General features: G+C 48.5%; 1 protein-coding gene across 2 annotated transcripts in view; it reads left to right on the forward strand.

The window, feature by feature from the left end:
- LOC119450938 (uncharacterized) overlaps positions 1-15286 on the forward strand; it is a 95714-nt gene that overhangs the window by 11591 nt on the left and 68837 nt on the right. The gene's annotated exons all lie outside the window — the stretch shown is intronic.

Raw genomic sequence — 15286 nt, forward strand, 5'->3', positions numbered from 1 at the left:
AAGTGGCATTAACAAGACTGCGATGTCGATTCCCCCGCCTAAATTTTGACATGCACCGATCTGTTCTGGCGAGTTCCCCTTTGTGCCATTTCTGTAACACATTAGAAACGATCGACCATTACTTACTGGACTGCCGGCGTTTCTCCTCCCTAAGAGAAAGAACATTACAACTTGCAATGCGACAGCTCGGACTGCCATTGAACACTCCGGAACTGCTTTCTTTCGGAGCTTCTGTGCTTTGTTACGTTCGGCGACCAGCGGGGGCAGCAATCTTGGAAGTATCTCCTGATTGCCTGCGACGAATCGCTTCGGGAGGCTGAAAAGAGTCCCGCCGAGAAAGATCAGCGGCGACACCATGCCTTTCAAGGAGTACGTGTCACGACGCTAGGAGGAGGAGACTCTTGGAAAAGGGCCTCTACTAGGACGCGTTCTCACGGCCGCTTGACAGACCAGCTGGCCGCCAAGGCCGTTCTCCAAACAAACCCGTCGATGGCTGGCCATTCCAGGAACAACAGACGCGTCAGTTCAAGTCAGGCGCGAAGCCACCTGTCTACGAGTGTCCCCTCCTTTTAAATGCGAATGCATTTCTTAGTCGGGGCATGTCAGGCGTATGTCGGTGTCCGTAATGTCCCTATATTAAAAAGTAGCGTCACGCTTTGAAGAATGCCGCCGCCTCCTCGCACACCCTGTCCGAGGCCGACGCCGCGTCGGTATTTGGCATCACGTGGACCGTCGAGCCCCAGGGCGCTGGCTGCGTTTGTTTACGATCACGCTCCATCGCCATTTTCGCCCGAGAAGCGTCTACCGACTGGCGAGGAGCACGACGATAGCAACGAACACAGTCGGCGATCGTCGAATCTGATCAGCGGTGAAAGATAAACAAGTGCACGTGTTTCAAGCGGTGTAGGCGGCGCAACGGTCAAAAAAGGAGCGCGAAAGAGAGGAGAAACGAGGAGGAGGGAAGGCGGAGGAGGAGAGGTCGCTACTTTTTATATATAGGGACTTTAGGTGTCCGCGCGCCGGCAGGTATTATCTCTCCGCTCTCACTCCCTCTCCCATAGGAACAGCTGCGGGCGCGCGCGCTTATCCTCGCCCCTAGCAACCGGAGCTCGTGGTGCGGGCGGAGTAGCGGAGAGTGAGTGGAGAGGAGGAGCGCGCTCTGGCGTGTGAGGGCACTCGCATCGCGGGAACTCGGCGGAGCTCCCGCGTGTGTGGAGAGAGTGTAGGGGAGGGTAGGTGCAGTGCTTCGCCGCTCCTTCTCTCGCCGTTCGTTCTCTCTCCTCCCTGCGCCCCACTCTCCCGTTCGCTCACTCGCTCGCACGTATATATAAATGGAGTGAAGCGCGCGCCTCACTCGCACTTGCCATCGCTCAGGGCAACAAGCTAGGACGGTCGTTTCACGTTCTCACGGACTCCCAGGCCGCCTGCCGCAATTACCTGAAAGGGCGCATTTCTCAACCTGCGCTCAATATCCTCCTAAGAGCACATGACGCTGGCGAACAGCTGCACATTCGAACACCTCCGATCAGGCATAAGATCATATGGACACCTGGCCACGCGGGGCTGGAGGGAAACCAGGCGGCGGACAGGGTCGCTCGAGGGTATACAAGCCGAGCACCCGATCACCCTGCCCCTGAGGCACCCGTTCCAGTACCGTGTGACTATTCGTCCATTCTAAATTATTATAAGGGTACCCGAAGAAAATACTCTCCCCCCCCCCCCCCATCGCTCACTCACCAAAGAGGAGGCTACCAGCTGGAGACTTATCCAGGCAGGTACCTACCCCAACCTCCACCTCCTCAGCAAAATCCACCCCACGGCATACCCTTCACGCTGCCCGTGGTGTTCCGAGAAAGCCACTCTATTCCACATTACATGGGCGTGTCGTGCAATTACTGCCTTACCCTCCATCCAACACCCGAGCGCGGAGCGGTGGGAGTCGCTGTTGGCCAGCGAGGCCCTGGACGATCAGCTTAGCCTGATTGACAGGGCACGCAGGGCGGCGACGGCGAGCGGAGCCCTGGACTGAGGGCCCCCCCACCGCGAGACCAAGAGCCTCCGATCTTCGAAGACTCACCGCGATACTTACCATCGCTCAATAAAAGTTTCTATCCATCCATCCATCTCGACCGTTCGCTGGCTGGGCGCCTCTCAAGGCGATGGAAGAAGTCGGTAAAGGCGAATGTCTGACGGCAACGGTACCCCTAGCAAGAAGTGTAATACAATCCAACCCGAGCATTACACCTCTCGCTGGAGGTGACGTCACTGCAGTAGCTTCAACGTCATCATCAACCGGAGGAGAAGAAGCGGAAGACAAGGCTGCGAAGCGAAGAGCGCGTGATGCCGAACGCAAGCGAGCGAAGCGAGCTGCCGATACCGAACTCCGTGCTCGGGAAGCCGCTGCGAAACGCCAACGCCGAGCCGAAGATCCGGAAATGTGTGCTCGATACGCCGCTGTGAGATGTCAACTGCGAGCCGAGAACGCTGAAGTTCGTGTTCGAGACGCGGCAGAGAAACGTCAACAGGTGCTGATGAATGTGTAAATAACTGGTTACGGTACAAATCCTCATCTCGTCATTAATTTACGCCATTAAAATTACTACGCCGTGTACTCTCGGCGCAAGAAATGCATTCGCATTTCCTCACGATTCCCTTCGGGGAGGTGGGGGCAATTTTTTATGGGGGAGTGAGCAGTGTGTGCCCGAGGGCACTTCTCCGAACGTGTTCGGGAAACGAAGGCGCCGGGGGATTATGCGCACCCTCGCCCTCAAGGCGGACCCTTCGGTGACTATCGAGGCTCCGATTGGAGGATGATGGGACCGCAGTTTGGCCAGAGGGGTTTTAAGCGGACTTTTGCGGGCCATCGGGAGTGCTCTCCTATCTGCCCTGAGATGTAGGCAGTGCTTCGATCCAGTCATGCTAGACTGATGAGACGTAACGTTCTCCTACTTCTCATGTAAATAATGTAAATAAACCTAGTACTCTTTGTTCTCGATGAGAACCTGTTCCTGCCTTCAACAACGTCTTCAGCGTGGATGAGGTGGACGACGGCATGGGCCAGCTACCACTTTGGATATGCCCGTCCCCAACTCCAGCAGCCTGGACACTCACACAGGGGTGTATCGCCATAGAGAAATTCATTCTTGAATCAAACAGATTTCATTGTTAAGCATACTATTACATTTATCATTACCTTATTGCCTCTTGTACTAGTATGTATACTTTTTGTATATTTATTGTCCACTGAATCGTCTTAGAATTTATTCGCTTTAATATCTATACCAAAATTAGACATTTGCTAAATTTATGCACTTAGCACATATATAAAATCTGCCCGACTCTTGGCCGATCCCCGTGAGTGGGTATGCGCCAAAGATAAGGTCATCATCATCATCATTACTGGAGCTGTGACCTTTGTACCAGTCTGTGCGTTTACCGCTAACTTTTCCCCATGTGAATATACGTTTGTGCATCGGGCTTCATCTTCGTCATATTTGGCAGGGTTGCAGGGTACCGACTGATAGCGGAGCTTCGCAGTGGCCGACGCTTCGGTTCTTCACCGATGTCGCAGGAGACGGTGCCTGATTCGCCAACGCCTGCGTCGACTGTCGTAGTCACGCATCCGCGTGATCCAAGAACCTTTTGCAGCACCGATGGCGCCGACGCCGATGACTGGCTGGAGATGTACGAGTGGGTGAGCGGCCACAACAAATGGGATCCCCCAGTGATGTTGACGAACGTAATATTTTACTTGATGGGAACAGCGCGAGTGTGGTTTCAAGACCCGCGAAGAAGAGCCCCGTGACTGGGAGACATGCAAGCAGAAGCAGCGAGATATCTTTGGAAAACCATTGGGTCGGAAGGTCGTCGCCAAGAAAGAGTTGACTTCACTTGTTCAAACGTCCACCGAAGGCTACATCGCCTATGTACAAGACGTGCTGGCACTCTTCCTCAAGGCCGACTCTGAAATGGCAGTGTGGCAAAGTCGGGCATGTCCTAACTGGTATCGCCGATGACGCGTCGATCTACTGATTTGTAAGAACTGTACTTCGTTTAACGACGTTATCACGGAGTGCAAGCGTTTAGAGCAGGTGATCAGTCGTCCTATCCATCAGTCATTTGCACGGCTTCCCAATACGGCTGCAACATCGCCTTGCGAAGACCGACAGGACACTACTTCGCGGCAGCAGGAGCCTTCAGAGCAGCTGACGAAGATTGTGCGCCGTGAGCTGGAAGCCATGTGTCCCGTGGCTCTGTACCCACCTATACATGCGCTCCTATGGTTCCCCTTCTTCAGGCTATTGTGCGCCAAGAACTCGTCAATATCTGCTTTCAGTCAATTTGCACCGTGGGTAGTTCCCGTCCAACCGAACGCCCTGTGCATACCCAAAATCAATGGATCCCTTGAAGTTCTCGCAACATGGTAGAATGGCGAACGCCGGATGACCGACCTATTTGCTTCATTGTCGCCGCGTTGGTTACGTCGCCCGATCCTGTCGCAACCTCTGGCCCTCAATGCCGTTCTCGAACAGCCGTCGTCCAGATGGTAGTTTTGCCATTCCATAGCCGCAAGCCGAGCCGAACCTGCACGCCACCGACGGTACGACCACATGGCGCCGTCGTTCACCGTCGCCGAGCAGTCACCAGTCTTGTTCGCCGCAAAGTCGTCGCCCGTCGTCCCAGTCACCTCAGTCCAGTCGCCTGTCGCCGTCATTCTGACCTGGGTACGTACCTCCGGAAAACTAAAAGATGCAGCTCCCGGAGGTGACGCTGCATTGCTGACGTCTCTGCCAAAGCCTCTCATCTCACCATGCCGACCAGACGCAATATAGTCGATGTACAAGTTGGCGGCGTATGTGTCCCAGCGCTTGTTGATACTGGAGCCCATACCTAGATAATGAGCAACCATCTTCGTTGTCGCCTAAAGAAAGTCCTTACACCTGCCGCATCCCGTGTTATCAGGGTCGCCGATGGAGCAACGCCCATTATCCTTGGCATGTGCACTGCCCGAATAACTGTTGCTGGTTTCAACGCTTCCGTTTTATTTGCTGTTCTTGAACGGTGTTCCCATGACTCGGCCTAGGCTTTTTATTGGGCCATTGAGCACTGATTGACTGCGCTGCTGGCCTCTTCAAACTCGAGCTGCTTAATCACTGGTGTCATCCAAAATCAGTTGAGCCTCGTTTATGTTCTCTAGACTTCCTAAGGCTGCCGCCTCAAGTCCCATCTGTTCCTGACGGTGATTATGTGCTGACTCTTAATCTGATACGCACAGTTGCCTTTCCTCATACCATTGTGACTATTGCCAAAAACCGCGTATGTCGTCCTGTTTTAAACTTTGGTTCATGTACGAAAGTTATTCCGGAAGGCATGTCGCTAGGCGCCGTTTCTCCGATCGAGGTTACCGCCATCACTGTATTGGATGTTCCGTCCTCGTCTGCAAGCGCCTGCTGTCCGATCAGCCCAACGTCCAATCACAACATATTTTCAAAGTTGATCGCTTATGACCTGCTTCCCGAACGGGCTGTGGATCTCTGTCGCGTCCTGGTGTCTTATCGCGACGTCTTTGACTTGGAGCATCGCCCGCTGGGACAGACTTCTGTTGTGACCCATAAAATTGACACCTGCGATGCTAGTTCTATCCGCCGATGTCCTTTTCGTGTGTCTCACGCAGAACGCCACGTTATCCAAGCTGAAGTAGACATGATGCTAACCAAAAGTGTAATTGAGCCCTCTTCAAGTCCTTGGGCATCGCCGGTTGTCTTGGTCAAAGAGAAGGATGCCAGCCGGCGATTTTGTGTCGACTGCCGTCAAGTGATGAGGATCACAAAAAAGGATGTGTACCCTCTCCCGCGGATTGATGATGCTCTCGACTGCCTTCACGGATCCGAATACTTCTCTTCAATCGACCTCCGATCCGGTTATAGGCAGATTTGGGTTGATAAAATGGACCTTGAGGAGACTGAATTCGTTAGGCCGGACGGCCAATACCATTTTAAGGTTATGCCTGTCGGACTTTGCAATGCCCCAGCAACTTTCGAAAGAATGGTGCACTCTCCTTCGGGAATATAAGTGGTCCACCTGCCTATGTTACCTGGACGATGTTGTCGTATTTTCCCTACGTTTGAGAGCCACCTCAGTCGCTTTGCCGCTATTCATGAAGTCTTTAGGGAGGCTGGCCTTCAACTTCACACCTAGTCGAAAGATTTATGCCTACAGCGGGGCAAACTACGAGGTGTATAGCGCTGCTTTCGAGTCGTTCTTTTCAACTTTTGATGCACTCGCAGATGATCTAGATATCGAACAACTGTGGAATACTTTCAAACTGAAAATGTTTGAACTACGTGAAGCTTTTGTCCCATCACGAGTTATATCAGATAGGTGAGCTCGATACAAACTCTGGTTTAATGTAGAGTTACGTGCCCTTGTTCGACGACAGCGACGAACTTATCAAAGATACAAGACGTCTAATTCGCCAAAGCATTTGGCCTTGCTGAACGCAATAAAAATTGAATTTAGACAAAAGTCCGACATCGCTAAGGACTTGTATTTTTTTAATCTAGGTGAAAGACTTGTCAGGGATACCAAAGAATTTTGGAGGTATGTGAAGCGTAACGGCAAGGACAACAGATCGATACCTGCTTTGAAAAATGATGAAACAATTATTCATGATAATGAGTCTAAAGTTGAAATTTTTAGCCGTTATTTTTCATCTGTGTTTTTGTCGTCCAGCTCGTGTACTGTATGTTTTGAATTACCTGTTGAAATAGACCGCATGCCGGAAGTCACCTTTTGTGTCGATGGTATCCGTAAATTAATAAAATATGTGAACCAGGCTAAGGCATGCGGCCTTGATGACATTCCTGCCGCTATCATAAGGAATTGTGCGGACGTGTTATGGTTTTATTTCACGCGATTGCTCCAGAAGCCCCTCAGTGAAATCGACATGCCTGATGATTGGAAATTAGTGTGAGTCATGCCCATACATAAAAGCGGTGTGCGAAACTCCGTTCAGAACTACAGGCCCGTTTCCTTAACTAGTATAACCTGCAAAATTATGGAGCACGTAATATACAGTTGCGTTATGGTCCATTTAGCTAAATATAATCTCCTCAGCCCCAGCCAACATGGTTTCAGGCGTGGTTTATCTTGCAATACACAGTTGGTAGAGTTTATACACGATTTAGCCTCGGCAATTGATAAGCAATAAGTTGTGGACTGCGTTTTCTTAGATTTCCGTAAAGCATTTGATGTAGTCGCACACAGTGCCCTAATCTCTAAATGAAAAGCTTATAACTTGGATGGTCAAATAATAGCGTGGATTGCCGAATATTTGTCATTGCGGAAACAGGCTGTTGTTCTGAACGGTATATCTTCACAATATGCATCAGTTACGTCGGGAGTTCCCCAAGGCTCAGTGTTGGGGCCAATAGTGTTTTTGTTGTACATTAATGATATTTCAATTGGTATACAGTATTCATTCAGGATGTTTGCCGATGATTGTGTTGTTTATAGAATCCTTGATTCCATTTCCGATTCACAAATCCTGCAAGTTGACTTAAACACCATAGCAGACTGGCGTGTGCGTTGGGATATGTCATGAAATATAAATAAGACTGCTCATGTCACCTTCACAAGAAAACGAGCTAATCATCCGTATAGGTATAGAATTCATGATTTTGCTCTAAACATAAGCAAGGAATTTAAACATCTAGGCGTCTTTTTTACTTCTGATTTACGATGCAACAAGCATGTTAACTATATTGGAAATAAGGCAGCATCAGTTTTGGGATTCTTGCGGCGCAATTTTAGTCATTTACCGAGTAACTTAAAAACGCAGCTGTATTTCAGTCATGTACGTTCAATACTTGAATATGGATGTGTTTGTTAGGACCCACACGCATCTGAGCTTATAAATAAATTAGAAAGAATCCAGAATAGGGCAGTTAGATTTGTTCTTGGTACTATAGCCGGCAGCTTAGCATGACAGAAAGCAAACATAAACTTAATTTGCAAGAGCTGAAGGATCGTAGAAGACATATCAGATTAAACATTTTCCACGATATTTATTATTCTAAAACAGGCATAAACCGCGAACAATATATCTAGGCACCACACTACATATCTAAGCGACTGGACCACTGTTTGAAGGTCAGGGAATTTTCTTGTAGGGGTGACGCTTTCCGTTATTCTTTTTTTTTTTGTTAGAACTGTTCGAGATTGGAACAGTTTGTCATCGCGCATTGTGTACATCATAGAAAACTATGCTTTCTTCCACGCATTGTAATAATTTGTTCATGTATTTAGTAAATCTGTAACCTCCCTGCTGTGCAGGTAATTAATAAATAAAATAACATAAATAATTGCCATTTTGCCAAAATAAGTGCCATTTTGGACCTAGCGAAGTCGGACTTCTTGGCCACCTTGTCAGTGCTGCCGGTATACCTCCTGATCCTGCTAAGATAAACGCAGTCAAGAACTTTCCTGTACCCTGCTCAGCAAAAGATGTGCGCAGCTCCGTGGCTTATGCTCCTATTTTCGTCGGTTTGTTGAAAATTTTGTGGATATCGCCCGGCCACTGACCGACCTTCTCAAGAAAGACATTGCGTTCCTTTGGGGCCCTGAACAAGCCGACGCCTTCTACAGCCTCATCCGCTTGTTGACAATGCCTCCGATATTATGCCGCTTTGATCCATCTGCACCAACTCAAGTTCGAGCGCGTTTTTTCTATCACCGAGCGCGAGTGTCTCGCTCTGGCATGGACAGTGGCTAAATTTCCCGCTTACTTGTTTGGCCGCCCATTTTCTGTCACCACGGACCACCATGCCCTGTGCTGGCTGTCGTCACTCTAAGACCCGACTGGGCGCCTCCATGGTCGCTGGGCACTCAGACTCCATGAATATTCTTTCGTTGTAATGTAGAAGTCCGGCCGCTTGCATCTGGACGCCGACTGCTTGTCTCGTCACCCCTTCGGTCCTCCTGATAACGACAACCAGGATGCCGATACTTCCTTTCTGGCCATTTCTGACTTTCGCGACATCGTTAGTGAGCAGCGAAAGGACACCTCTCTACGGTCGATAATCGAGCACTTGACTTCTGGCCAATCAGATCGCTCAATCAAAATGTTTCTTCTCCATGATGACATTCTTTACCGACGCAACATGAGCTCTGATGGACCAGATTTACTGCTAGTTGTCCCTCGTCACCTCCATTCTCAATACCAGGAGTCTGGGACATCGTCGAACAGCGCCTCTAGCGCCCGCCTCTGAAAACATGCGCATTTTCTATGGGAGAGCGTCGTTTTTCCCAAATAACTAATCATAGAAGCCATCTTTCCAAATATTACCGTGGAAATAGGCTCTAGGAGCTTAGCCCGACATCACATCAAGCGGTACCATTACTTACGACAGAAAACCCGTTCCAAATTGCGGGCGAAGTTCGAAGTATGGGAGTCTATGGAAAATGCCAAATTTTGGAGACTTTTTTGGCCAGTAAAAAGCAATTTGGGATGAGCCTATTGCATCGATCGACGTATTACCGGGGATTTATCAACTTCAATGACTCAGATTTCAGCTATAGTTGCAGCAGCAGCTCTTGAAATGGCAAAAAAGTCGTTCCAAAATCGCATTTTTCATAACAAGGTCGCAGAATTTATTGTGGTACGTATATAAACCTAGTTTTTGCCTCCCGCAGCACGTCGAACCGATAGCCGAGCCACAGAGAAAGAAATTCAACAAGAGGGGACATTCGGCAAAAACTGGCAACAGGAAACACGTCACCATACGTCACGCTATACTTTTGACACCGAACGTTAGCTGCCGCGAGCATCGAAAAAATAGAATGTGAACTTAAGTTAACAGGCATTGATTTATTTTTTAAATTCTTTGCCGAGAAAACTAAAACGTTTTGCGTATAAATCAACTTAAGCTTTGCGACTTATTTTCCTTGCCTTACCTAGCCACAGGTCAATGACGCGCCAGATACATGCGTCATCCGCCAGACAAGGTCGATGCACATAGGTCGCGAAGCTTCGGGCGAAAAGCGGTTCAGAACCGATTGTCACCGACATCACCAAGGGTGGTTATGGGAGCAGCGATTGAAGCGCGACTATCTTTGGAGGGAATAAACACTGGGAAAGAGAAAAGTGCTTTTAAATTAAATCGAGACGCAGTTAGGTTCATTCAACGAAAATAAAATTCCGAATTCATTTTATATACGCATGGCGAGAAAAGATACAACAGTATTTTACTTGATCATTATCAATAAATACCTTTTTTCAGGGCCCACCGTGAGAGCGCCCATCGGTAGCGGCGGGCGTTGACGCCGCTATCACTTGCAATGCCATGCAACTCTTGGAGTGCGTGGAAAGGCGCGCTCGTAAAGTTCACCTTTTAGAATACGCCCCTCTCACATGTTGCGTTGTTTTGCATGTCGACGTTTGTCTGAATTATTGTTTCTTAACCTGTGCAGTCAAAAGTAGTGAGTTGCGACCGTTAGATACTTGTTTACTTTAGTTGTTTTCGTGCAACAGAGCTGGCCGACGGGCTTGGCGTCCGACGAAAGGACGAGCACTCTACGCAATCGCCCAAAGCGTTCGTCGACCTCCAAAAAAAGTATGTTCTGTGCAGCGATGGGATTTCGACACCCGTACGGCTGATCTTTTCCGGCATCGCCTTTCGCGCTGAAACGTCGGAACGCCCATGAAGTCGAATGGCGGGGCATTTGAATATACAGCTCTAATGGCACGGCTCCGAAAACAAATTTCGCGCATATGAGAACAAAATGACGTCACTTCTGTTTTGACAAATATGACGTCAAATTATTTTTTTCTTCCGCCGGAAGTGTTCCTTCCTCACACAGATGGCGCTAAGCCCCATGAACCGCCTATAAGCAACCATGTTTTGAACGTATGGGCTTCTATGGAAGCTTCGCTACCAGATGTATTTACCTTGCGCCAGACACTGCCCCGAAACCAGCGAGGATGGTTGCGCGCGCGTTTGAGCGCTCGCGCGCGGCGACCCGTCTGTCTCCTTTTTTTTCTTTTATTACGATAGCAATTATATGGACACTTCCACCGGATTTCTGCCGTCGCCGTCGCCGTCGCCGTGAGGTTCCGTAAAGATAAAATCTTCGCCGCGCGCCGTATGCCCGAGCGGAAGCGTGCGGGGACGCACGCTGTCACGGAGAGCGCACGCACTCAATCTCCCACGCGCAAGCAAGGAAGCGGGAAGCGAGCGCAGTAGGGAGCGGGAGGGGGGGGGGGCGCACTTTTACTCTGCCAACAACCGCGCTCGTCGCTCACCCGCACCGTCTCTTATCTCCACACGGCTCTGACCTTTATGCGCTGTGCATTCGCCACTAAGTTTCCGTTGAAGCGATAGACCGCACGTACCTTCGCCCGCTGCGGCGACATGCGCTTGCTGCCAGCGTTTTGACAGTCGTTGTTTGCAGTCATTCAGTGTGATCTATTCATGTTTGTTTCATGTCACGCTACACATGCAATGCTGCCCGGATCGGCAGTGCAGCGCTACAGGTGTGTCCCTTCGCACGCGCTGCTCACGGGCAGCGCTTCTCATCAACACCGCCGTTTCATAAGCGCCTCCTCGTGGTCATCGAGTCTCTCTTCATGTCGGTCTACTTACGCCGCAGCGCACCTGCTTACTTAATCAGCTCATGTTTACTACAATTCATATTGCTACCAAAGCCGCTCACCTTACTTCGTATGACATTGCTGTGTTGCTATCGCATTCATTGCTTCGCCCTTAGGGCGAAACTGTGACATTTTCTTTAAATGTAACGTGGTTTATTGGGCTCTCGGCGTATTCTTGCTTTCCTTCTGCACCGAGACAAGACACCACTGCACTATTGGACTACGGCAAGGTGAGAAATATTGTTTCACAGTCTACGACGCAATTAGGCTTACTGCACGGGACCGAGACTTAGAACGCAGTTAGCGAAAAACAGCTCGGCCATCCTGGCGCAGTTAATTTGAGTTAATGAATCGTGCTGAGACATGTTTCCGACGCTTCCTATGAGACTATTGTAGCTTATTTCGGTTTTTGAGCCACTGGCCGCACAGGGCGCCGTGTCGCAGTTAGCGAGAACTCAGCCGTGGTGTGTAGTCTAGTGCATCTTGCTAGGAGAAGTTTGTGCCGCTTTCTCTGACGCCAGACATTACTGAAAAGTAATTTCGTTACTTTCTGGGGTATTTTGAGGCACGCTGGCCGCACAGCGCGCTGTGACGCAGTTAGCGATAAGCAGCTCGGCCGTGGTGATATAGTTTGGCGTGTAATGAATCTTAGAGGGACAAGTCTGTGACGTTTTTTGTGGCTCCGCAACATCATATACCTTCTTTCGGTACTCACGCCTGTTGAAAACGCGATGGGCGATTGCCAAGAGTAATAACATGGGGTGTGCTGCTGGCGCCGACAGAACGCGCGAACGACGAACATGTCAGAAACTTGTAATTCGAAAATTACGTCTTCTAAAGGACTGAAAAAAGGCATTGCAGCCACGCATTTGTCTTGAGTGCCTGTTGCGTTCGTCTCTATGTATGTAGCGTACCGTCGCGTCGCCCGAGGCCAAGTTTTGGAAACGCGAAGTCGCTCGTGTATTTGTGCTGCCAAAGTGCAGGAAATAATGCCCGGAAATGGGGGAACGCTTGGAAATCAGATGTTTTCATATATGTTTGGGATGAGTCCGGTATTTTCTACGCCATGTATGTAAAAGCGAATTGCTTTTGTTTGTAATGCCGCCCATTCACCGCTTTCGCACGTTTCGCCTCTACACGCAGTATTCCTATGTCTAAATACCAAAATGACTCATGCTTGTAACATGCTGTTACGTGCTTGCAAATGTAACATGCTTGTAATTTACTTTTTTTTCAGCTGGTGCCGTCCGGTGGAGCTTGATACAGGAACTACGGCCTTACCTGGTGGTGTCACAACGTTGGATGAACGCACAAAAAGCGCGGAACGAGCTTTTATATAGAGCAAAATAAATATTTCCTCATTGCACAAAAGGTCTTGCGTCTACTTTGTGAAATTGCACGTGGCACAGATTCGATGGGACTTTACGAGATCGTTCGCAATCATTTTTACTAAATAATAAACCGATTCTGCACAAAGAGCAAAAAAAAGGGGGGAGGGGGGGGGCGCAGCCGGCGTGCTAGCTTGCGTTCAAAATACGCGCGCCCAAAACCGAAACCGGAAGTGATGTAAGTGATTGACACCGACCGCTTGGCACGCTGCAGTCAATTCGGCCGCTGGGCCCTATGGGAGTGTCCCCTCTTGTTGAATTCCTTTCTCTATGGCCGAGCGTTCTGCGTGACCACAGATTAGGATCACTGATACCCAAATTGTGAGTTCGCATGTTCGAAGCCAGCGGTATCGCTATTTTTTTATCCCTTTGTCGCTGCTTAGTTTGGCGGTTTCCCGCCGGATGGTGTATTCCCAAATGCAGGTCATTTAGTTACGGTTCTTGTTTCGTTTCTTTCTACTGTACCAACGTCTTCCTAAAAAAAATTGCTGGCTGGTTTCGTGAACATGCGAACGTGCTTCCAAACTTCTTTTGCACATTAGGTGTAATGTATTTGAGACAATAAACCCAGGTTACGTGTTTTGAAAGTTAATTTCTTTCTTAAGGCAAACATTTATGAAGACATTACTAAGAAATATTTTTGGCGTCTTCAGTTATGTCATGGAAAAGGCGTGTTTGTGCGATTATTTTGCAGCTTGGAACGTACCACAAAAAATAGTGTCCAGTGTGTGCAATTAAAAGACACAGAAGTAGAAAACTTGGCGGCAGCCCCAGACGTAGTATTCTTACAAAGGAATACAGAAGCTATTTGACTGAGTATATTTGCATTATATCAAAGCAGAATTTTTCCGTACCAGATCTTCGGTGCAAATGAAGGCTGTCCGAATTATTTCACAAGCTTTTTTGCTTAGTACAAACCGATACCTCAAAACGTAAACATTCTATCCTCAATATGCAGCGCACGTGTCTTATCATTTGAGCCATTCCCATATACCTTCACGAAATTCTAGAAATACTAAAGGTCTTCATATCTTTTACCACAACGTGCGCTGAGGAGTATTGGAAATTATGCGAAAAGACACCGGGACGTGCTAATGTAGTTTGTCGTGTAAAAATAGAGAACGATTCCAATCACAGACCACACCCTTCTTGAGTTATGCCCACAAAGTGTTGCAAGAAGACATTGTTTTCGGCTAGAATCACCAAAGTTGCTATGGCATTCTGCTGTTCTGTTCTTAACTAACTATATTGCTGAATTAGATCGCAGCACCATGATATAATTACTGGTACAATTCTTCAGTAATTCTGTAAGAATATTCTCCTACCCTAAATTTAACGTGTTTGAACAATTGAAGAAACATGAGAAAGGACCGTGAGGGTTTGCAGAAATGTTCCCCAATTAGAATCGTTTATGGCCCATATCGGTACGGTGGTATTGTCATGATCACGCCAGCGTCCACTGACACCATTTATCACTTTACTGCCTGTAAATAAAATACAAAAGTGTCGTTCCTTGTGCGTGAGTGGCACAATCGCAGCTGATTCTTTCATATGGGCCCACTAAGCCACACCTTCCCTTTTCTGCCATGATGCCACAAGAGATGTCAATTTCACCCTTGAATTTCTCCCTTTCAGTTTCCTAAAAAGTATTGGGACATACACAAGACGAACATTCGAAGTTTTGAAGTAGTCCTGAGATTTTAGTAAAATTTCATAGGCAATGTTATTATCCTTTATTTGTTTACATATTCATTACACCTGATTGGTGATAATAATGACGTGCTACATAATAGTTCAGTTCTTCTACTTAATGAGTCATGTCTGAGATGGCTGTCGTGAAAATTAACCAGGTGTAAGCAATGCATGACGTTGGCTGGAAGGCCATTCATTAAAAAAATGTCACAGTTTCGCCCTAAGGGCGAAACTGTGACTCCGCGAGTGAAGCTTCTCGATTATTCAAAGCGCTCCATTCCCGTACATGGTTGCTTATTCAAGGAAGCCACGTTCAAGGGACGCATGACGTACCTCCTGTTCTACGTTGTGCCGAATGGCACATCCATTCTTGGAATTGATGCAGTCAAGGCTTTGGACTTGCACATTGAAGGGTCGTCTCTGCATTGCTTCGAGACATCGACGATGCCAGGGACAGTCGACATGGCACAGCTTTCAGGCCAGCGCCAACTTTCACCTCCCAACCCTCTTCCGAAGACCTTATCTAGTGAGTTCGGCTCCCTCTTCGCACCAGGCC

Source organism: Dermacentor silvarum, chromosome 4 (assembly GCF_013339745.2).
Source record: "Dermacentor silvarum isolate Dsil-2018 chromosome 4, BIME_Dsil_1.4, whole genome shotgun sequence".
NCBI classification, from domain to species: Eukaryota; Metazoa; Arthropoda; class Arachnida; order Ixodida; family Ixodidae; genus Dermacentor; species Dermacentor silvarum.